We start from the raw sequence: 23,567 nt of genomic DNA, 5'->3' as shown, positions 1-23,567 counted from the left end.
TTATTTGCAATGGTGATGGGCAGGTTGACAGACGAGATCAGACAGGAGTCCCCGTGGACTATGATGTTTGCAGATGACATTGTGATCTGTAGTGAGAGTAAGGAACAGGTGGAGGAGACCCTGGAGAGGTGGTCTGACGAGGATGGACAGGATTAGGAATAAGTATTTTAGAGGGTCAGCCCAGGTTAGAAGGTTTGGAGACCAAGCCAGAGAGGCAAGATTACGTTGGTTTGGAGATGTGCTGAGGAGGGATGCAGAGTATATTGGGAAAAAGATGCGAAGGATGAAGCTGCCAGGTAACAGGAAAAGAGGAGGGCCTAAGATAAGGTTTATGGATATGGTGAGAGAAGACATGCAGGCGGTTGGTGTGACAGAGCAAGATGCAGAGGACAGGAAGAAAGGGAAACAGTTGATCTGCTGTGTCGACCCCTAACGGGAGCAGCCGAAAGAAGAAGAATAAGCAGTATGTACTGTTAGTCTGTGAACTAATGTTGCCTTTACTTCTTAAAGTAACTGCATTCAGAAGGCAAGATCTCCCCACTGCAAACCCATGCTTTTCTGTGTATAACAGTAGTAGTGCCCCTGTGCCACCTCATACAAGTTTGTATTATGGATGTCTCCATCATTTCACCTAGAATATCTGTTGGATTGATGAGTCTAAAATTGCTTGGGACTAATGTGCTTGGGAACTTACACCACTGCAGTCTGTTGCCATTGTTCAGGGATGTGTCCACATGCTAACATGTTTAACATAATTGATAGTGGGTTTATTTAAGTTTTCCTTGATCCTGTACAGGATACTGCCATGTATGATATTAGATCCATGGAACATCAGGTTTTATTTGTTTGTTTGTTATTCATGTGGCAGCAGTAGTCTTGTCTTTGGTTGTGTAAGGGATGTCTCCTCTTGTCAATGAAGTACTCCGATCTATATCTTTGCTAATTGTAAACTTTGCCCAAAATGTTTTACACTTACTTTGTTATGTCCTTTGGCTGTTGATCGGTTCATTGTTTGAAGTGTCTCACATATGTGATGAAGGGTGTGTGGGGTGGGAGATACTCAGCTAAACAGAAGTATCAGCGTATAATAAACTATGAATAACCAGGCCATCATAGAAATTGTATATACAGTTATACCAAGTAACATTTTATCTAACATTGAGGACTTTACCTGATAGGTCCTTGGTTGAATATCACTGCTACATTAATTAGGTGAGGCAAGGCATTTTCTTGGTAAAAATTCTGCATTCAGGGATGTTTGCATGCTTATGCCGTGATTTAAGGCATCATCTACATAAGTACGCTTATGTCCAGAGCTCACTAGTTCTTTTTGTGCCACTCTCTCATTTCATTTCTTGATCCTTATTGTTACCTTTAAAGTCCTGTTTAGACATACCCGAGCACCATTAAGTGTCCATGTAGTCTTGTTACCAGCCAGGCCATGCACTGGTATTGCCATTCCTTTACAGCTTTGAGTAACAACATAGAGTTGATAATCTGCTTCTGGGGCAGGAGATTCAGCCTTGCTACTTGATGTTGAAGGTGGAAAAAGTTGTTGACTGTCTTCACAATGATGCTGGTGATCAAGTCCTCTTTTTACATGAAAACTGATGATAAGGTCCATCTTGCATCCCCAGGAATATGTCAGAGCATTGCTACAAGAATAAATATTTCAAGGTCTGAACCTACTCAAGTTAAGTCAGAGGTCCAGCCAGACCTGTGAAGTCTTTAAAGTGGTGAGCTGATCCTCAGCTAGTGATGTCTGAAGGCCAAGTCTTTCCTTTGTCATGGATCTTGGGATTGCGCAGGCTCTGCTTCAACCCATGGAGGTGCCTGCTCTGCCCTGACTTTGGATGAATGGGTAGGCAGATCACAGTCTTTCTCTTGGGCCATCTGATCATGGATTGAGAGTATTTCCAGGTGGGACAGCAGGCACAAGTTAAAGGGACTGCTATTAGAAACATCCGGAAAACAAAACAAAGAACAAAAAAATGGGGTAACCAGAAGCTAGGGAGAAGTAAGAAATATCTGTGATGTTATGAGATAGTGCCGAATGTACAGGGGAGAGTAGGGCAATACATGTGCACATATGCCAGCATAGCTAGCTGGAGTTTTGTAAAGAATTTTATTTGACTATCACATTGATTTGTAAGATGTTTGAGTTAAAAATATATTTGTAAAGTTACTTCTGTTAAAAATGCATCAGCATTAGGTCCTGCTGGACAGAAAGAATGTATGCATGTGTATTAGGTTGTACTGTTGTAACTGATCAAATGTGTATGTTTATCAGAGAACCATAGATTGATGGAAAGTTTGAAATTGTGTTACAGCTTTCAGATGCTGCCACAGATCTTAGCAAAGCTCTGTGTGTGTATTGTACCAGAGTCAGGTGACCAGAGGTGATGTCATCCTCTAACCAGCATCTGGTTTCTTTGGAACCCTCACAGCAGCACTTTGGAACCTGACAGGAAAGATTTCTGACAGGATGTATATCTCACACATCCACACAGACAGAGAGAGCGACATCATCTGGGTTTTGCTTTGGTAAGACACACTGCACACATCAGCTTACCTTGCTTTAGCAATTAGTCAGGGAACAGTAATTCATTAGTTAGTCAGGGACATTTAGTGACAGTAGTTTAGTATTGTTCTCTGCCTCTGAGAGAAACTATCCAGTTGTATTATTTTTATATCTCTGTGTTGAAACTCTGTTTATTGTATTCAGTATTCACCTGTTTTCGGTTTTATTATTCATCATTAAATATTTTAATACCTTTCATTGTGGCTGGTCCTTTAGAGAATATTTTTAACCTTTTGAGAGTATTTATGCTTGGTTTAGTGACACTGTGATCACTCCTGAAAGCTTTGCTCACACTCTACCATTTATATTAGTATTAATTTTACGCAGTATAATTGGGTACCCTTTGTACGAGCCTTAGGGTAGCTGACTGGTGGCAGCATGATTACCTAGGAATCTGGGCATTCATTAAAAATCATAATATTTAGTATTTCATATAGGTTTTAATACACTCATTAAAGACATTACGTCATTAAGACCAGGAGGGCATTCAGTTTAGTTGCCACCAGAGTTCCCTACATTCCAAACTCTCTTCACAGGGACCACCTCTAAGATTCTTTATAACTTTTTGTATTACTGAAAAACAAAAAGTATGATTAGGGTGGCCTTTAATGTGTTTAAATCCATATGTGCATGCTATTTTTTAATTTCAATAATATACTTATAGATCCTGTCACGGAAATGCTTGTTTTCCCACTATAAAAAGTAGTACATTGTGTGCAAGTAGAAACTTATCTGACCCCCTTAGATGCACAATTACAATAAGTTTTAATGTTTATTATTTAATACTTATTGTATTACTACCCTTAGTATTAACTTTATCACTTTCTGGAATATAACAGTATTGACTGCATATATTATATCTGTACACCACCTTTAACACCCTGGATGAGAGTGCATCTTTTTTGTTCAGTTCTGAAATTGTCTTAATATCGACTCCTCTCTTACAAACCATTTTAGGTATGTGATGCCCTCACCACTGGCAGTGGCAACAGTGGGGGACATGCACCCTGGGAGGATGACAAGTTACACACAGTGTTTTCAGATGCAGCTCTCTGCATCAAGTGCAATTTCCCTTAAGAACAGAGACCACAGTCAGTCTGTGGCTGGTTTCTCCCTCTTTCTCCAGATCCCCAATAAGACTCCCCACTGGCACATCTGTAGATTTGAGATCTCAGCTGAGTAGCCAAGCCAAGACCTCCAGCACCCACTCTGTCCAACCAGTGCTTCGTGTCCCTGCCCAAGTAGCTGACACACACTCTTTGAGATTTGATTTATACATACACTACACTCTACACACACACACACACACACACACACACACACACACACACACACACACACACACACACACACTCCTGGGAAAGGCTGGCATAGGTTCACTAGCTATACCCCCTTTTGCCCAGACTGTAAGGTAATTATTACTGCCACCAGCCAACTCTTTATCAGCTACTTTAAGGCCTTTAACAAAGGGTGTCCAATCTTACTGTGTAATACTACTATTAATCCTAATGGTAGTTTGACCATGAGCAAGGCTGTTAGGAGTGTCCCACAGTGTCACCAAATAAATATGCAAGTACTCTCAGAACTTAAATATGTCTCACAAATATCAGCCCTAAAGGTTTAAATATATTTAATAATAATTAATAAAACAACAAGAAAATACTCAGTAAATAATCACAGTTGCATCAGAGTTCAAAATCACAGGAAATATTTAAAACAACATTGCAGGATAGTCTCAAATAAATAAAGAAAACATCTAAGCTATACTTCAGTATATTCCTGTCTTAATCTAAGAGAAGTTACTGTAGTTAACTTACTGCCAGTGCAAGGCAAGTGTGGTGACTGGCTCTTCTAGCTGATGTTTGGGTCCAAGTCAATATACAGAATACTCTCTCTCAGAGACTCCTCAGATTAATATCTCAAATATTACTGCTGGGTTAGTTTGCAGGATGACATCACTTCTTGTCATCTGACATTGGTTCCCAAGCTTAAACCCCCATTGCTAGAAACTGCCAGCCTTTAGCATCTATTTGTGAAAAATACATAGCCCTCAGATCTTTGCAGCTGCTGGAAGACATAAAACAATAAAACACTTACAAGACCATGCAGAAGGCGCCCTAGTTTTAGACATCCTGCCTTACTGCATTGAAATAATCCTTTTGTGGTGCAATTATAAAGTAATTTAATTTCAACTATTTTTCTGAAGTTTTGCAAGTTAACCTTCTATGTTCCAGTTTCCACTGTTAAAATATATATATTTACACAGTTACAGTAGTGTATATACATTTCTGTTCTTTTCCAGTAGGGTACACTGTGGATACATCTTTAAGCTCAGTACTGTATAATTCCTTTCAACACACACTTCTGCACCAGCAGTTTGATATACAGACAACATACAGTTCTAATACATTTGTAACACAAGCATATGAATCATGTTGATATTCACAAATGACGTATAATTATTTACAAAATTCCAGTTAGCTGTGCTGGCAGTACCTCCTTTTGTCACAAGTACATCTGAGTTTTTATCCAATCTATTAGAATATGAAAAAATACACCAGTTTCTATTTACAGTTTTAATTATCTCTTGGCTAACAGTACTGTAAGTCATAATCAAAGCACTTTGTCTACCCCCAGATCGAAAATTATTCCTGTTAAATGCCAAACTTTTTTCTCGTATGAGAGGTTTATAAATCCCACTTTTATTTCTCTTATCAATTACTTATTTAGCTATATCATCCACCATTTTTTTGGTAACCCGTCCTGGCAAGCATCTTTTTAAGATATCGTTTTGACAAAATAAAATGAGGTTATCTGATGCCATTCTTGCTAATTGCACCGCCTGTCCTCTTACCAACACCTTTTTTAAAAAAATGGCAGGTAGAAAAAGGAAGCAAAGAACTAGAATTAGTTAGTTTCCTAAAGCTATTAGATACAGATTTTGTCTGCTAGATATTCTTTGTTACTTCTACATCTAAGTAGTTTAACTTGTATATAGAATACTGAAAAACTTAAAGAAAGTAGTTGACATGACATGTTAATGTAATCTATAAATTAATTGAATCTTTCCATTCTGTCTACCCAGGAAATACAAAGATCATCCAAAAACCTCAAATATAAATTCCAGCTTGTTTTAAATGTGGAATTAAATACATATTTTTTTTTCCCAAAAAGCTGGAATCAAATTTACATATGCAGATGTTCATGCTGCACCCATTGCTGTGCCTTTTTTGTTGGAAAAATTCACCTTCAAAACAAACAAAGTTATTAGACAAAACAGTTTCCATCAATTGAGTTACTGTTTATATTTGCTGTGTTTCTAAATTTGGGATCAAAGCTAGAGATTCAGAAAACCATTCCAACCATACTGAATGAGGTATTGCTGGATAAAGATCCCTGACATCGACAGTAACAAACAACAGATTATCTATAAATAGATTAGGTGTTAGCCAAGTCAAAAGTCCCATGAGGCTTTAACTAAATAAGAAAATATATCCACAAAATATGTTTGATAAATATGTTCAACAATGGTTGAAGAAAGCTCATGTTGTCATCCTAATTAGTGGTAGAGGCTTGACATCTGATGGACCTTGACCCACGTGTGGAAATTCACCATTAGGGGGTTCATTCTGTAGTCTGCACTGTCATTTCCTTGCACTGTACTGCCCGTAGTGTTCGATTCAGTACTTGTTCTAGGCTTTCCCAGTGCCCAGTACTAGCTTGTTGCAAACTGTCTACATGAACACAAAATTGTGGATTGGAAGGTTACATGCTACTTCCTCATGGCTAGTATCTTACAAAAATGTGGAATATTTCTAGGCCACTGTTTCTGAGGTTTAATATGCTAATGAGACCACCATATAGCTGCATTTCTGCCAAATGACTGCTTACTTGGAAATGTCCTCAGGCTGATGAGTAGCTCCCCTCCAGGTGTACTTGACGCTTCTGGGCAAGATGCCTGAGGACCCCTGTCTTATTCCTTCCTTGGCACCTTGATTCAGTCCTAAAAAAAGTCTGTGCTGTTTGCAAGCTGTCACTTGGGTGGGCATATCTCCTCATTATACAACTCATTACTGACTCATTTGAGATCTCTTTGGTTTTAGTGTTTCTGAACCAAGTAGTCTAGAGCATTGAACGGGCATGACAAGGCAGTTTGCTTCTCTGGCACATTTGTACTTGAAGTGTTTAACTGCGTAATTCAGTTACCCCAATTCATTGCAATGTGGTGAAGAAGTTTAAGGACGTCTTTGAGTTTGATCTCCGGGTGGATTTTCTCGAGATCTTTCGGGTTCAAAGGAAGATCTTCATGAGACCCTGTCGTTGTCTTCCACTGTGGGATATTGTGCATCATATCCTATTGTAATTTTGATTGGGCTGGCAATTTTGCTTTGCCGTTAGGCTCAGCTGTGTGCCTGGACAACTTAGTGTGACTATATTGTTCCTATGTAAAAGGAAGCTGTTGAATAAAGTCCTGGATATGTCCTAGGCCAACTTACCCAGGACCTAATTTGTGATCTAAAGAGTTGATGGACCCTGTCTTCTTTTGAGGGCCTCTATTGTCACCCACCTGCAGTTTTTACCCATCTTCTTCTAGACCTGACCAACCCCAAATGAGGAAAAGGCCTTCTCAGAATTTGAGAAAGGCTGTCACACATCATGTAGTCTGGTACTGGCATACTCACACAGGTTTACAACTACTTTAGCAATATTGCTGTTACTCTGACCAAAGTCTGTGTGCAGTTATCTGAGTTTGCCCTGGCTCAGAAGAAACATCACAAGGGATTAATGAGCTCTAGATGTGGTTACCTTTGACTGTATTGTGAGCTAATAGTTGTTTTTTTCCCCAGAAATTACTCCATTGGCAGATAAGTCCTTGTCATTAGAGCTCTTGGGACAGGTCCAGACTATGCTGACTGTTATGACCAGTCTGTCCTGGCTTTAAAAGAAAGACAGTGGCTTGACTTGCAGCTCTTCCTGAAACTAAAGGAGACAAGTGATTTCTGTCCCATTCTGAATGACAATAACTTCAAACAGTACTCCTACTAGAAAAGGTTACCCAGACTCTGCAACAACTTGCTCTGAGGGAAGGGTTAATTTGTTTTTGCTTCATTGTATTGTGTGTTGCTTTATTGCTTTCTTCTATTTTGTATCTTGTGATTTATATTCTTTTCACTGTGTTTTATTTGTATTCTGCTTTTAATTGCATATTTAAACTAGAAAAGAGACCACAGCTGTGTCTGTTGTGAGTCACGCAGAAATTAAGTTTTTCTCCTCTCACCTTGGTGCTGCTGTGTTTCTAAACTCCACTATCTTTCTAGTTGCCTACTCCTTATGTTAATTTGCCCACATATCTCCTCCCCTCTCCTCTTTCATTGGCTGTTGTGAGTAAGCACAAAATTATTATTTTGTGAAAATCACTCCCCTTCAACCATTTAAATTTATTGGCCATCCCACTGTATTTCATAGAACCAGAATACAAAGTGCCCACCACTTCCAGTCTTTCTTGATCTTTTCAAATTAGTGGCTCTCCATTTAGATAGCTAAAGCTTCAGTTACCCTCTCTTTCATATCTAACTCCTTAGTGCACAGCGTAACTGTTTGGATATTAACTCATTTTTCATCTTGCCTTTAAAATCTGCAATATCTACTCCAAGACCACCAGTTACTGGAGAGCCAACATTCTGCTTCTCAGTAGTCATCTTAGATTAGTGCTTCTTGTTTGTTCCTGGTGAGAGAAGGAGCTTAGGGACATTTATTTCCTGGGGACTACTGATAACCAGAAAGCCTCATAACTGCTTCATAGGTGCCAGTTTGGAATCTGTGCTTATATTTTGCTTCTGGTGAGAGAAGGAGCAGAGTGCATAAATTCATGACTCTTTCTGTTTGTGAAGTGAGTGTCTGCGCTTGCCTTCCTGATTGTTCTGGTTGCTGCTTAAGGCATGTACCAGGAAAATGCTAAAATAAGCCTACAGCTCCTTAAATCATCTGGGACAAAACTGGATCACCAAACGGGCTGTGGCCTGCTTCTCATCATGGGACTGGTGCTACAGTTTTGCTTCTGGTATGAGAAGAAGCAAAGGAGCAATATATCCCAGCAGAGTGAAGCTGTGGTGAGACCAACACTAGTAGTAGTCAGACAGTAGCCATTCAGCCGACTCCTCCCTTTTCATCATTCTTGACAAGCTAATTCTTTCTTTTCAGTAAATACTGCTTATATTGCTTCTGACTTGAGAAGATCAGCCAAAATACTTTATCCATAAATCATCAGGCTCTACTTATTAGTTCCCCCCTCAAGTGTTTGGCAGTGCCCTGTATAGCAATAGGTACTGTGAGATAATATTTTTCCTTTAAAAGTACCATTGAAATTTCACCAATACCTAGTGGCACACAGGACAACTAGTTTGCAGTGACAAGCACTGCCCCCCGAGCTGCAAAACGTATACTCCTGACATTACTTTATATTCTCACTCTGCCTAATCAACACAAAGGGTCTGTTGCCATGGATATGAACTTTCCCACTGTCTCTGTTACCATTTTGGTGGATATGGGCATCCTAAGGCAGTTCAGAAATTGCCTCATGTTTACTGACAGCTAGTTAATTCTCAAGCAAACTGATTTGATATGTGAGAGATGTATTTACACAATGTCACTGGAGATAAAGCTCTCATAAAAATATGTCAGTAAAGTTTTCAGTAGTAGACACACTGCATCCATTACACACAATTCAAAGCAGGCACATAGACCCACATATGCTGAGGCACTTAAATGTAGCCCCAAAACATCCTAGACAAAAGTACACATAACACCAAGAAAACTGTCGCACAAGCATTATGCAGCCATTAAGAGCCAGTGACCCCTGAAATAATCAAATGTGTGCTTTAAATCAAGCCAACACATCCAGTTCAGTACAAGGATGCTTTCTTTATTCAGACAAACAAGAAGGTATAAGCGCTTTTGTTCCAAAAATTAAAGCAGGAACTTCATCAGATATCTGCATACTGCTTGTGCAACGATTTTCTTGGTGGTTTGTGCATTTTTTTGTCTTCTAAAGTACACATAGAAAATACCCTCAGGAACCTGAATGCACTCTTTCAAAACAGCACCCACATCTACACACACAGCCACATCTCATGGAGCCTGTACTTCTAAGCCCATAAGGCAAGCCAGCATAGAATCCAACATTGTAGTCATTGGAGACTCCATTGTGAGGCACAGTGATATCCCTCTCACCAGGCTGAGTAGGGAGAGAGTCACAGTCATTTGCTTATCTGGGGTCAGGATCTGGCACATTACCCATGCACTCAGGTCATTGGACCACAAGTACCACTATTACTCAGTCATAGTCCACGTGGGTGTAAATGACTTGAGATGTACCTCCATAGACTGCATGAAGAGCCTAGCATTGAGCAGCATTTTACCTTCTCCAAGGATGATGCCACAATACAAACAAAGATGACTGACTTTAAAAATTGGTTTAGTTTCTGGTGTCATTCTAAGGGGTGCAGTATTTGTCAGCATGGAAGGAGATGATCAACAGACCATGCTGCTTTACCAGGTATGGCCTGCACCTCTCCCCTCTAGGGTTTCAAATATTAGCTAAAACATTGTCCTCCCTCATAGGTTCATAGGCTCATAGGTAGGTACTAGGCTATCAGCCCAAGGGCCTACGTAAGCCTAGCCAGCAAGGTTCCATAGCTTACACCACCCAAGAAAGTTATTTTCCTATGCCACTGTCCAGCAGAGACACAGAAGTGATCCCGGGGTGTATTTCCTATTTCCCATCCACTCATCAAGATTTTTCTTGAAGAGTGCTAATGAAGAACTTTGCTTGACATAGATGGGTAGCTTGATACAGAGTATAGGAAGTCTCTGGGACAGGAGTCTATCCCTCTAGTGTGTCCTGTTTATTGTGGTGACAAGGTTTTTGTCCCTAGAGCGTGTAGCTCGGAGGGATTGGGATTTCTTTAGGTGTAGCATGTCCAACAGCTCTGGGTTTGACATAGCTTTATATGTTAGGCAGAGATCACCTCGGAGTAGGCGATATGCTACAGAGTAAAGCTGGAGTTTTCTGAGGTGGTCAGTGTAGGGCATTTGTTTGAGGCCAGTAATCCTCTTTGTGAGGTACTTCTGTGGCCTTTCCAGCTGCTGCAGATGTCTTGTAAGGTACATTCCAAAAGGGGCGTTGTACTCTATAATGGGTCTAATGAGTGATGAGTAGAGGAGAACAATGACCTCTTTTTTCCTGGATGAGAACCCTTTTATAATGAGGTGTGCCACGTAGAAGGACTTCCTGACTACTGTGGCGAAGTGACTATCAAAGGAGCGACTACTGTCCACCTGGGTCCCAAGGTCTCTTATCACGCATTTGGTGTTAAGTAGATTGCTGCCTATGTGGTAGTTCATGGGTACAGAGTTTTTACCATAGGGGATGACACTGCACATTTTGGCATTGAGCTTGAGGCCATGGCTCTGACACCAGGCATCTGTCTCAGTGAGGCCCTTCTGTAGGATGCCCACATAATTTGGAGACTTGACTATGGCTCCTAGTTTGCAGTCATCTGCGAACTTCATTAGCCAGAGGCCTTCTGTGTTAGCTTGTACTTCAGAGAAGTAGATACCAAACGGGAGAGGTCCCAGGACGGAACCCTGTGGTACTCCACTTGTCACTGCTTTGAGGTCAGATTTGGAGTCTGCAACTTTTACAGTGTGGGTTCTGTCAGTGAGCAAGTTGGCAACCCATCTTGTGACGTAGGGATTTATACCTAGTTTAGTGAGTTTAGCTATAATTCCAAAATGGGGGATGGTGTCGAAAGCCTTGGCGAGGTCAAGATAGGCTGTGTGACCCACCTTATCCTCATCCACAGCTTTGTTGACTGCCTCAAAGAAGTCGATCAGGTTCAGGAGGTATGATCTGCCTTTCACAAACCCAAACTGGGTGGTATCCAGTGTTTAGAGGTTACCGGTGTCTTTGTTTATGAGTTCCATGATGATACGTTCCATGGCCTTGCAGACCAGGCTCGTCAGGCTAATAGGTCGATAGTTCCCGGGATCAGTGGTGCCTTTTTATATTAGCTAAATCATTGTCCCCCCCCCCCCCCATAGAGCCTTTTTATATTAACTAAAAATTGTCCTCCCCCATAGTGCCTTTTTATATTAACTAAAACATTGTCCTCCCCATAGTGCCTTTTTATATTAACTAAAACATTGTCCTCCCCATAGTGCCTTTTTATATTAACTAAAACATTGTCCTCCCCCATAGTGCATTTTATAGAATTAACTAAAACATTGTCCTCCCCCATAGTGCATTTTATAGAATTAACTAAAACATTGTCCTCCCCATAGTGCCTTTTTATATTAACTAAAATATTGTCTTCCCCATAGTGCCTTTTTATATTAACTAAAACATTGTCCTTCCCCATAGTGCCTTTTATATTAACTAAAACATTGTCCTTCCCCATAGTGCCTTTTTATATTAACTAAAACATTGTCCTCCCTCATAATGCCTTCTTATATTAACTAAAACATTGTCCTCCCCATAGTGCCTTTTTATATTAACTAAAACACTGTCCTCCCCCTTAGTGCCTTTTTATATTAACTAAAACACTGTCCACCCCATGGTGCCTTTTTATATTAACTAAAACACTGTCCTTCTCCCATAGTGCCTTTTTATATTAACTAAAACATTCTCCTCCCCCGTAGTGCCTTTTTATATTACCTAAAACATTGTCCTTCCCCATAGTGCCTTTTTATATTAACTAAAACATTCTCCTCTCCCATAGTGCCTTTTTATATTAACTAAAACATTGTCCTCCCCATAATGTCTTTTTATATTAACTGAAACATTGTCCTCCCCCATAGTGCCTTTTTATATTAACTAAAACATTGTCCTCCCCCATAGTGCCTTTTTATATTACGTAAACCATACCATGTATTTAAACATATTGGAAACACTCACCATCCAACTCAACACCACATTCATGGGTGTCTATAATTACCCCACTATTAACTGGTTGTCGTATGGCACTAAACATACAGGCACAGAGATTTTGTAAACACAAACTCCCTACACAAGATTGTCAGTACTCCAACAAGGGGTGAAACCGTACTGGATCTGATCCTCACTAATATGGGAGAGTGTTGCACACCCCCTAGTGTAATGTCTTGTCTCGTAAGGTCACACAAAACGGTATCATTTGAAGTAAAAATAAAACCTGAAGCCCCAGCTAACCCTGGAATATTTAGGAACTACTCTAAGTTTAACATCCTACTGTTAAGTGGTGATCTGACAAAATTTCAAGTCCCTGTAATCCCTGAAAACACTGCTGCCTATGCAGAACTGTTCACAGAAACCCTGTACAAGCTTGTTAATAGCTGCATAGAGGCAGCTGTACCCACCAGCAAGAAGTATAGCACTAACTCAAAAAATAAGCCCCCCAGTGGAATCACGATATCATTCAGCTGTATAGCAGAAGGAAGATCATCATGGCAAAAATTAGGAGGTGCAGCACCCAGCAGGATAAAAGCACTCTTATCAAACTAAACAAACAACTCAGAGGACAAGTAAAGTCTACCAAAGCCAAATATGAGGTAAATTTGGCCTCCCAGGCCAAGGACAACCAAAAGGCATTATTTAGCTATGTCCACAACCTCAAAGGTAATCCATAGTTGTGTGCAGAGCTTATTGTAAATAGAGCCACCTGTACTGAACCAGAAGATATAGCAAATCTACTAGTCAACAAATTCAGCTGCAGCTTTACCCCCTCTCTCCCTATCAACCTTCTCTCAGGAAATACCATCAAATGTAACTTCCCTTACTATCTCTAGGGAATAGGTCCTTTATGCTGTCTTTAAGGTCAAGAGCACTGTGTCAGTGGGCCCAGACAGTATCCGCTGATGCCTTTTAAATAACATGAAATGAATAGCATTTCCTATCAGGCCCTCTGGAATTGCTGTTTGACTGTAGCCTCCAAACAGGGTTTGTGCCTCATGAATGGAGAGCAGCAACAGTCATCCCTTTTCACAAAGGTGGGCCATCTACAGACCCTGGAAAGTACAGACCCACAAGTCTCACTAATCTCATATGCAAAATAATGGAAAGAATTATCATGGAAATGGTCAATAATGACATATGAAGCCTCCAGACACTGGACCCAACCCAATTTGGTTTTATCAATGGCAGGTCATGCTTACTGAATCTGGTGGACTACTTTGAGAAGGTCAACAAAGCAATGGATGAGTACAGAATAGTTTACACTGCCGCCCTTTACCAGGCCAAGGCACTTGACACAATCCCACACTCCGGCATTGTTGACAGACTTAAGAGGTTAGGTACAAACCCTTATGTCAGCTGGTGGATAGCCATCTGGCTCACAGACAGGAATCCAGGAAGTAAAAATTGGGGAGTCCACCTCTACAAAGAGGCCAATCATAAGTGGAGTCCCTCAGGGATCGGTCCTGGGACTGTTCCTTTTTGGCATTTACTCTTCTGAAGTCAAAGCCAATGTCAGTGGCCTCTGGCTGACTAAATTTGCAGGTGATTGCAGATTAGGCACTGTGATTGACTCGCCCACCGAGAAAAATGCTCTCCAGGAAAAGGTGACAGACAAACAACTGGCGGCAATGCCATGGACTAAAACTAAATGCCAAGAAATGCATAATAGTATCCTTTGGGAAGTCATCAACCCTTGGTAAATATTGTATTGAGAGCACACCAGTAAGAGTTGACCCAGTAGTCAGAGACTTGGAGGACATGCATAGACAGTAATCTAGCCTTTGACTATCTTGTGGCTACAGTAGTGAGGAAATCATTCTATGTCGTGTAACTTATAAACAGAGGTACAAGGAGGTCATTGTTCCACTGTATTCGGCATTCATCAGACCTGTTATTGAGTACAATGCCCCTTTGGTATGTACCTAACCAGGCATAGCCAACAGTTGGAACGTCCACAGAGATTCATCACTAAAAGAATACAGGACGTAAGTAACATGTCGTGTGCAGACCGGCTTATGGCCCTACCCCTGTATTCTGTCTCCTACAGACTCTTGAGGGGAGATCTATGCCTGGCATACAAGGTATTATCAAACCTCAATCTGATGGACCTCCTGCATGTCTGCAAAACAAACAGCACCAGAATTACCCATTCTAAAGACTTAAACCTTGCCTGTGATATAAGTAGGACCTGCTGGAGAGATGGGTATATATCCCAAAGACACTACCCCTTCTCAGGAACAGACTCCCTATCCATGTGAAGCAGAGTTCCTCCCTAACCCAATTCAAATATAACTTGATTAGTTGGATGGGGAACTGGAAATTCATCCTTGGTTTGGCAGCTATGTCTCTAATGGGCACAGGCAGCCTGTAAATAGTTCATCCCCCAGGCCCCTGATTGTGTTTCACCTCTCAAGCCCCTGCTTACACTTAATTGTAGCAGCACCTGTTAGAGATTTGGGATGCATGGTTAGGCTTAAAAAGGCCCTTGTGGTCATTAGCCTAGTAAACACCTGTGAACCCACATGCAGCATTTGTGATTCCTGATGAATACCCTGCAAAGTATTTTGCCCTTCCTTGTTCAGGAACCTGGGTAATATTATTAAATAAAATGCGTTCTTTTACACATACCATTATCTGAAGTCCACACAGATGACTTCAGTGGTTTGTAATAGGTAAACATCACTCCTAATTCCAAGTATTACAATTAGGGCTTGGTGTTGCCATTAGTGGCTGAATGGTTCCCAGTGAAGTCATCCATGGAATCCTTGCAGGGGCTGTGGATGTAATCTCTAAGGGTCCTCGGAATTTCGAAGATGTCTCCCCTGATTATTTAGAGTAACTGTTGGCAGAGTTGGACACTTCCCATGGCTGGTCATTCACGTCCCTGGAGTAGGCCCACGATGTCATGGCTTTAATCACTTGTATGGGGTGCAGTGCTGATTTCAGTCTCATACTGGGTTTTGTCTTTTAGGCATGATGGCTACCATAGTATTCATGGTTCTGTTTGCTCATTTCATTATGCAGGTGTTGGATTGTGAGGTTTCATTGGTTTCGTAGCCACCACATTGAACTAGGTCGGCTTTTATTGTCATGCCCTTGTAGACAGCCTGTATTCTGACTGGACGTCCCCACTAATCTTCTTGTGAGTCTTTTCTTTGTTCATCTGGATCTATTGGCAGAACTTGATGATGTGTGCTTTATTTATGGGCTGGACAATAAGCTCAGACTCTCACATGGTACAAGGAGTATGAGCCCCCCCCCCCCCAAGAAAGGTTCCGTATTAGCCATGTAGAGCTTAGGGCAGTATGCCTTATGCTAAAGGCCTTGAGAATCTGCCTTTTCCAGGGTCTGTCATCATCCTGTCAAATAACCAGTGTGTCTTGTGGTATCTGAGCAGCAAAGACAGCATCAGGTCCTACCCCATGTGTGGAGAACAAATACTTGTTAGGCACTGAGCCATAGATAGGTGCATCCTGTCAACATTTTACAGCTACTTGGAAGTGAACGAGCTGACAGATACCCTTAGATTTTATTTTATTCGTTTGCTAACTGGGTAGACCAGCAAAGGCACAAGCCTCTTTTCTGAGGTGACCTGGAAGCTCTTGCTCATTTTTACAATAGCTAAGTGGAGATTAAGGGAATCAAATCCTGGACTGTAGGGTGAAGCTCATCAGTAGCTTGTAGCGTTAATATTTTGTACTAAGCTGCCATCAGCCTCTCCAGTTTCTTTTCTTTTACATAGACTATGGGAGGAGTGCCCCTTTCACATCCCAAATGTCACCACCAGCTGAGGTGCTGCCTGAGGAGGTGCTCAGGTTTAAGAGGATGGGACCGCACTGCATCTTCTTTCTTCAGGGAGCAAAAAGGAGTTGCACTTTTTAAGTTTGTTGCAAACCGTTTTACTTGTTGCCTTCCTACAACCAGCTGATAAATACTTTAGTCAAAGGCATCTCCATTTGGAGGAGTAGCTTTTACTACTGCTTGCTTCAAGAATGTCACTACCACAGACATTTGTGCTGTGGACAGTTAGTCCTCAGTGCACACCTTCACCAAGCATTAATTCTAAACTTTGACTCAGGGAATTAGGTTACATGTGGCCTTCATTAAGCATTAATGTTTAGGCCATGACTTATGGAGTCGGGCTACATTTGGGAAGTCAGTTTTCTTGGACTTTGAAATCTAAGCTTTGTCCTAGAGCAATCCTTTGACTCTTTCCACCCAGTTAATACTGCTTTGGAGTCATTTCAGCAAAGAACCGATCAAGGAGGGTCCTTCACATTACATGTATGTTTTTTAATGCGATACTCTTCCTTAATAACTCTAGAATGTTATCCTGTTTGGTTCTTCCATGAGAAGCTGCTGTTGGAATTCAGTGTAAATCAGTCAAGTTTGTATTCCTATTTGCTCAGTAATGTAGTGTCAGTTCCTCATAACTATTTCTTGATTTACAAGGGTTGTTTCATTAGTTGCAAAGGAAACAAACTGGCAGGGTCCTGGAACAAGCGTTTGTACTTGTTTGGTGTCTTACTTCATGGCTTGCCTCTGCCAGAACTATGAAGGTCCCCAACAGTGGCATTTTGCTGAAGATAAAAATGCAGAATTCTGATTACTGCAATACACAGGTTAGGAAACTCCAAGGAAAGACCTGAACGTAGATGGTTCATTCTGAAGCTTGTCAAGGCATTTAACCTTGTAGTTTAAAATATGATCTGAAGTAGTTAACTTCATTTTATCTGCAACCTGTGGGTATTCGGATCCATATCAGATCCGAGCCACCAACTTTTTTTCTAGCATTTGCTCCAAGCTCCGAGCTCCTCCCCTACCCATAATGCACTACCATCTCCTACCTTCCCTCATAACTCGTTTGCCACGTCAGTAGTGAGCATCGTTGTCTCCTTCACTCTGAGATCAGGGATAGTAAGTTTAAAAATACTTTGTCTTTAGTGTGTCTGAGTTAGTTGTTTCCCTTCCTCCCCCACTAGTATATCGCTTGTTCATCGGTTAGTTTAAAAAAAAAAAAAAAAAGTGTTTGCTGTAAAACTCTGTAGAGTAGTTGTTAGGCCTGCCCTTCCCCTACATGTGTTTTGTGTGTGGTGATCTTGTAGGTAGTGCTGTTTGGTGCAGGACCATGGCTGATCAGCCAAAATCAGTATTTAAGAAATGCACAGTGTGTGGCCATAAGCTCTCCCCAGCTGATGGTCACACTCTGTTTGTTATTTGTTTGGGAGTGTCCCATTTGTCGACACAATGTGCAATCTGCACTGGGTTCAACCCTAGAGCCCTCAGGGATCGGAAGGCCAAATTGGTAGCCAAAGGCCTTCTCCCTGCATCTATGCTGGAGTCTGCCACAGCCTCGGTACCCATTACTCAACCTCCCACCCAGAAAGGGACTCCCATTTCTTTTGGTGCTGGGTCAGGCAAGGAAAAAGCTACAGTCTGTGTAGCGGACAAAGACAAGGACAGAGAAAGGCACAAGGAGGACAGGGACAAGAAAGGGGATAGACCTCGCAAGAGATCCCCAGACAGGGAGCTCTTCCTTAGTCCCCCTTCTAAGTCCATGAGTCCAGTTTCTCCACAGCTTCGGTCTCCTCGTTTTTCACCGGAGCCGCTGGAACCTTCGGATCCGAGGCCTTCCTCGCCCTCACAGCGCAGACCAGCCAGATCCGAGTCTCTGGCTTCTTCGCAATCAAATCGGAGCTTATCAGACTTAGACATGGACAGGATGATGCAGAGATTCATTCAGACCCAAATACAGATGGGAGTCTTGCCAGGCCCCTCTCCCACTGGAGGGGGGACCTCCATGCCTTTTTTCCACCCCATCTCTCCTTCCCCGATCCATACTTTTGCTTCAGGGCTCTTGGATCCGAGATTTTTTGGTAGCTCGGTGCCAACGGTTCCCCCAACCTCGACTCCAGCTGTTACCTTGAGCTCCTCGGATCCGACTAGTTCAGAGCCAAGTGACTCTTCAAGCCGCGGACAGGGAGTCTGACCCGAGGGAATGGATTCTTCGGCTCCGCCTCTTGTGGATCCGACCCGTTTCCTCGGACCTCAGGCTACCCTTGCTAGGCTCCGGTTCCTGCTTCGGATCCGGGGAGGGCTTCTTCCTTGCTGGGTGCCAAGGTGGTACGCTCTCCTTCGGCATTCAGAGTAGTGGGAGAGGGTTCTCTCCCAGGGATTGAGATCCCAGCCCATCCCTTCGGATTGCACCCAGACCCCTCTGGATTTGGCGACGACTCCTTTCATCCTGTCTCAAGGACAGCTCATGCCAGAGGACCCCCAGGTTATTCCCCCTGAGAAATGCCCTGCGGCTCACAAGTCCTCTTCAGAGAGTCCCACTGAAGAGGGCCACCGTAAGCGCAGGTGCAAAAGGAGGCACTTGGACTCCCCCAAGTACCTCACTGTGGACACTGACTTAGATGAAGGAGAAGGTCCCCACAGGTCACCTCCCGTAGACGTCTCCTTTGGAGACATCATGGAGATCCTCCGCCAGAGGGGAGGTTGGTCAGCCCCAAAACCTTCTGGGGATGAATCAGTATTCCTGGAGGCCTTTGGCACGGGTCCATCTACTTCCTGGGTGTCTCCGCCAGCGGACCCCTTGGTGGACCTTATCACCACGCAGGCATGGAAGGAGACTGACACCATAGAGCCCATCCCCAAACGCCCCGACAAGATTTTATCTCCCCCTACTGACAGACAACCTTGGTCAAAAGGAGCCCCAGTTGACACTATGTTGGTCACAGCGGCCACCAAGAAGGAACTAGCGCAGGAGCATTCCTCAGTCCACCCTCCAGACAAGGAGCCCAGGTCGGTGGATAGGTTTGGGAAGCACGTTTATTCCTCAGCGACCTCAATCCGTGTGCTGAACTATTTGGCACATGTGATCCGGCTTCAGTGAGACCTTGTATCGGAATTCACAGAGTCGCCTCCAGAGTCCTTATCGCCGCAGGACAAACAGCTTTTCTCTACGAAAATGTCTACTCTGAAGTCAGTATCAAACACGTCTATGCGGCTTCTTTCCCATGCCATGGAAGGAGCAGCTAGGGTTGCCAGGACAGGCATAGCCATGAGGCATCACGCCTGGTACAGGTTGTGTCAGTTGGCGGTCCCTTTCAAGGCATCATTTATTAATGCTCCCTACGACAGTTCTTCCCTTTTCGGGAAGACAGTACGTGACACACTTGTCCAGAGCGAAAAAGACAGAAAGACTATGTCTGCCGTCAGGATCTGTTTCTCTAACCCTTAGTGGTCCTTCTCTAGGAATCAAAGAGGGCAAAAGAAGATGTGGTTCCGAAAATATCAGTTTTCCCGGGATTCTCAGGACAACTATTCCCCCAGAGGCAGAGGGGGACAGGATCGACGCCGACCCAGAGGTAGAGGGGGTCCCAGGAATTTTGGGTCTAGGGAACCTTTTTCTGATAGACCCGCTCAGCAGCCCAGAGGGTTGCCCGGCTGTCCTACTCTGGAGGCAGTCTGGGGGAGATTTTCCTTACACCCAGCGGCATGGGAGTCCATAACGACAGATCGCTGGGTGTTACAGATTATATCCAGAGGTTACACTATCCCATTTGTTGCCCCTCCAAATGTTCCACCCGCTCACAGGGAGGCCGCAGCTCTAGAGGTTTCAAAGCTGCTTCTCAAACGAGCCATCAAACAGGTCCCCCCCAACCAGACCGGATCAGGTGTCTACTCAAGGTTTTTTTTAGTGCCAAAAAATACGGGGGACCACAGGCCCGTTCTATACCTGCCAACTTTGAGCCTGTCTGTCGCCAAACAGAAGTTCCGGATGGTCACCCTACAAGTCCATTCTACCTTATCTCTGTGAGTGCGACTGGATATGCTTGTTAGACCTCCAGGATGCTTACTACCACATTAAGATCCACAGAAGCTCCAGGAGGTTTCTGCGCTTCCGGCTGGGAGCCAGTCTCTTTCAGTTCAAAGCCCTACCCTTTGGTCTCACCACAGCCCCCAGGTTGTTCACCAAGGTAATGGCAGTTGTAGCGGCTCACCTGAGGCTTCAGGGTATTCAGGTATTTCCTTACCTGGCTCTTCGCTGCGCCCAACAAGCGTCTTCTTTGTCTGGCCCGAGACTACTTTATTCTGTTGGCAGCTCTATTGGGGATTACAGTCGGTGTTCAAAAATCCCAGTTGCAACCAGTACAAGTTTTAGACTTCATCGGGGCACAGCTAGACACTTTGCAGATGAAAATATTCTTAACTCCAGACAGTATCTTACACCTCAGGTGCCACATAGCTCAAATAGTGAACTTCAAGTCTCCAAAGGCGAGTGAGGTTCTCCAGGCACTGGGCTCCATGGCTGCCTCTGTATTGATTCTCCCTTGTGCGCGCCTTCATATGCGGGTTCTTCAATGGACTCTGGCTGTTCAATGGTCTTGGCTAGACCTGCCCATGGAATTTCCAGTCAGGATCAGTCACGTCTGCAGGACATCTCTTCTTTGGTGGTTAAATTCACTGGAGATTATAGAAGGACGTCACTTCGTGTCATCTCCAGTCCAAGCCACAGTGACCACGGACGCCTCCCAACTCGGGTAGGGTGGAAACTGTTCGGGAAGGACAGTCCAAGGCACGTGGTCCCAGTCAGAGACCAAGTTGCATATAAATATTCTAGAGATAAGGGCGGTGCTTTTAGCGTTGGAAGCCTTTCACACTGTCCTCCCTCTCGGACTGATTGCAATTCAGTCAGACAACATGTCGGTGGTCTGGTATATCAACAAGCAGGGGGGAACCAGATCCTATCCCCTATGTCGTGAGGCAATGAGAGTGTTGGAGTGGGCTATTTCTACCGGCTGGTTTCTGATAGCAATGCACATCCTGGGGCGCTCCAATATTTTAGCGGACAGATTGAGTCGGGCTATTCTGATGCCATACGAGTGGTCTCTGAAACCGTCAGTAGCGGAGGAGATATTCCTTGCATGGGGTCAGCCTTGCTGTGATCTCTTCCCATCTCCTTCCAACGCGAAGTGCAGCGAGTTTTTCGCTCTGATTCCCTCACCAGGGGAAGCCCCCAGAGACACTGTAGTCCATGCTTGACCCCCCGGGCTTCTGTATGCTTACCCACCATTGCCACTCATTCCGAAGTTTCTTCAGAAAGCTTGCCGACTGCGGTGCAAAGTTATCCTCATTGTCCCGTTCTGGCCTCATCAGGTTTGGTTCCCATTCCTTTGGTCTCATCTCTTAGCTCCTCCGTGGGTTCTGGATCTCTGCCTGGATCTAATCTCCCATCCTTCAGGTGTCCGCCCACCTGACCTGGGCAGCCTCAAGCTGACAGCTTGGTTGCTGCAGTTCCGTTGATCGCCAGGACTCCCGGTCTTTCATCCCCGGTAAAATCCATACTGGTGGCTTCTCTTAAATATTCCACTAGGAAACTTTATCGCAGTAAATGGATGCATTTTTCCATTTGGGCCTCACAGAGAAACCTAGATCCCTTTACAGCCCCTGTTCCAGCAGTGTTGGATTTCTTGTCTGGTATTTTTCAGCAAGGAGCTAGCTCCTCCACAGTGAAAGTACAATTGGCAGCCATTTCTAATTTTCATGTTGGTGAATACAACATTGCCTTAGCCTCTTCTAGGCTGTATAAGGCTTTAATTAAAGGCACTTTTCATTTGCGCCCTCCTGCCAAGGATTCAGTGCCCCCTTGGGACCTTACTTTTGTCCAACAGGCATTGGTGGCTCTTCCATTCGAACCTGCAGCATCGGTGGATTTAAAATTTTTATCCTGGAAGACAGCTTTCCTAGTCGCCATTACATCAGCTAGGAGGGTTTCCTGAGCTTCAAGCTCTGTCTGCCATGCCTCCTTATTTGGTCTTCCATAAGGATAGGGTCTCTTTCCGCACTAATCCTTCCTTCTTACCTAAAGTGGCATCTGAAGCAAACATAAACCAGTCCATTAATCTGCCTGTTTTCTTTCCTAATTTCCAAAACAAGGGTGAATACAAACTTCATTTGTTAGATGTTCATAGACAACTTTGCTTCTGTCTTCCTAGAACAAAATCATTCCGCAAGTCTGGCCAGATGTTCGTTTCCTTTTCCAAATCCTTTTTGGGAAAAGCTATTTTTAAGGTTTCTTTGGCCAGATGGATCACTCTTTGCATTTTGCATGTCTACAAAACAAAAGGTTTATCTCCTCCTGGTATTGTTAAAGCTCACTCTACCAGGTCCATGGCGACTTCTGCTGCCTTTTGGTCTAGGGTTCCTTTGGACGACATTTGTGCAGCAGCAACCTGGGCCAATTCACATACATTCATTTCCCATTACAAATTAGACCTGATTTCTAGAGGTAGAGCATCCTTTGGCTCTGCGGTGCTCAGGAATAGCCTTCCATAAGGTCCTCCCAGGATTGGAGTAGCTGGGGACTCTGTCCCACAGGTTGCAGATAAAATGAAGTTAACTACTTCAGGTAAAGAAGTTATGTACTCACCATAATATTCCATCTGAGTAGTTATACTTCATTTTTCTGCAGCCTTCCCTCCCTCCGTCCCTCGGACCTTGTCCTGTCAATATACAGGTTTGGTTCATTGGGCTGAGTTGCTTATGTATTTAGTTGTAGCAAACTCGATTTGAGGGAAGGTAGGAGATGGTAGTGCATTACGGGTAGGGGAGGAGCTCAGAGCTTGGAGCAGATGCTAGAAAAAAAGTTGCCGGCTCAGATCTGATATGGATCTGAATACCCACAGGTTGCAGAAAAATGAAGTATAACTTCTCAGATGGAACGTTATGGTGAGTACATAACTTTTTTTTTTTCAATGGTCATAGGTACGATTGTGTTTCCTTATACTTTCCCTAGTGTAGTAATGGCTTAATTTCCTGCTATGTTGCCTTGCTGGGAATGAGGACAGTTTTGGGGCTGGGAGGCTGTAGCTTTGCATTCTGCAGTATAAGCTAATTCAAAAGATGTAGTGTTCTAATTCAACTATGTATTGTCATGCGCATGAGAAAAACTTAAAGAATCGGACTGATACATTTAAAGCAGTATGATGT

At 43.2% G+C, this 23,567-nt stretch overlaps 1 protein-coding gene across 1 annotated transcript in view; it reads left to right on the top strand.

Moving 5' to 3' along the window:
- Positions 1-23,567, top strand: part of DARS1 (aspartyl-tRNA synthetase 1) — a gene marked incomplete in the record, with an annotated part of 1,501,614 nt that overhangs the window by 694,082 nt on the left and 783,965 nt on the right.

Source organism: Protopterus annectens, chromosome 6.part0 (assembly GCF_019279795.1).
Source record: "Protopterus annectens isolate FY-2018-M chromosome 6.part0, PAN1.0, whole genome shotgun sequence".
In the NCBI taxonomy this organism is placed as follows: Eukaryota; Metazoa; Chordata; order Ceratodontiformes; family Protopteridae; genus Protopterus; species Protopterus annectens.
Note: the sequence above shows the minus strand (reverse complement) of the source record. Positions and strands in the feature narration are given on the sequence as shown.